Raw genomic sequence first — 1,498 nt, 5'->3', positions numbered from 1 at the left:
TGCATGTGGGTAGTCTTTCACACTGGCATGCCTTTAGTCTCCAGTCCATCCCAACATGTTAAGGCAGCTGGAGTTCATCTCTTTGAAGAGCACAGAATTTCCTTTTTTTTTTTTTTTTTTTTTTATTTCTCCAAACAGCCTTCTGATGACTGCTTCAGCATCTTGAGCTTCAGTGACATCAATTGATTGTGTCAGTCACTGATTTGGAACTCATCATTACTTAGGTTATTAAACCTTCGAATGACTGTACATGTCTCTTCACAGCTCTTTGACCTCCTTAATCATGACAACGTTTAACAGGATGGACAGACCGGCATGACAGGCAGCTATTTCCCACACTCTTTCAGATGTTGATCTCCTATATATTCCAGGATTTCTATGATCTGTTCTAGCTCCAGTTCCTGCCTTAGACCAACACAACTCAGAGAAATAGTTAGAGTTCACAGACACCAATAGACTTCCTCAGATTTATGAATCTGTTGAAATCCAGAGGCTTAGTAAACAAATCAGCCAATTGAAAATCAGTGCTCACATGGTCTATCTCAATCAGTTTCGCCTCAACAAGTTCACGAACAAAGTGGTGTCTAATATCTATGTGTTTTGTTCTAGAATGCTGGACAGGATTCTTAGAGATGTTTATAGCACTCAAATTATCACAATGAATTAACAAAGTGTCAGAATCCATACCATAGTCAGAGGACATTTGACGCATCCACAGGAGCTGTGTACAACAGCTGCCCAAGGCAATGTATTCTGCCTCAGCGGTTGACAGTGAGACACTGTTCTGCTTCTTGCTGTGCCATGAAATTAGATTGTTGCCCATAAAGAAGCACCCTCCACTTGTACTTCGGCGATCATCCACAGAACCGGCCCAATCAGCATCGCAGTACCCGCTCAGACTGGTGTTGGTATCCTTGGTGAAGAAAATACCAAAGTTCACTGTCCCCTTGACGTACTTGATGATCTTCTTGACTGCTAGCAAGTGTGACAACTTAGGCTTGGCCTGGTACCGTGCGCAAATCCCCACTGACAGACAAATGTCAGGTCTACTTGCTGTCAGGTAGAGCAAGCTCCCAATCATACCTCTGTATAGTCGTTCATCCACATCCTCTCCTTCCTCATCTTTTGAAAGCTTGTCATTGACTCCCATAGGTACCTTGGCTTCTTTACTCTTCCCTAAACCAAATCGCTGAACCAATTCTTTAGCATAGGTGCTTTGAGACACAAAGATCCCATCAGCTGATTGTTCTACTTGCAGACCCAGGAAGTATTTCAGCTCTCCCACCATACTCATCTCAAACTCCTGTGACATGTTCTTCACAAACCTTTGCACCAGAGATTGACAGGTAGAACCAAAAATAATGTCGTCCACATAGATCTGAACAAACATCAAGGCATTGTTGTTGTTGAGAACAAACAGTGTCTTGTCTACACTTCCACGAACATATCCTTGATCCAGAAGAAACGTTGTTAACCTCTCATACCATGCTCTTGGAGC

The sequence above is a fragment of the Camelina sativa genome, chromosome 17 (genome assembly GCF_000633955.1).
Source record: "Camelina sativa cultivar DH55 chromosome 17, Cs, whole genome shotgun sequence".
Lineage (NCBI taxonomy): Eukaryota > Viridiplantae > Streptophyta > Magnoliopsida > Brassicales > Brassicaceae > Camelina > Camelina sativa.
Note: the sequence above shows the minus strand (reverse complement) of the source record.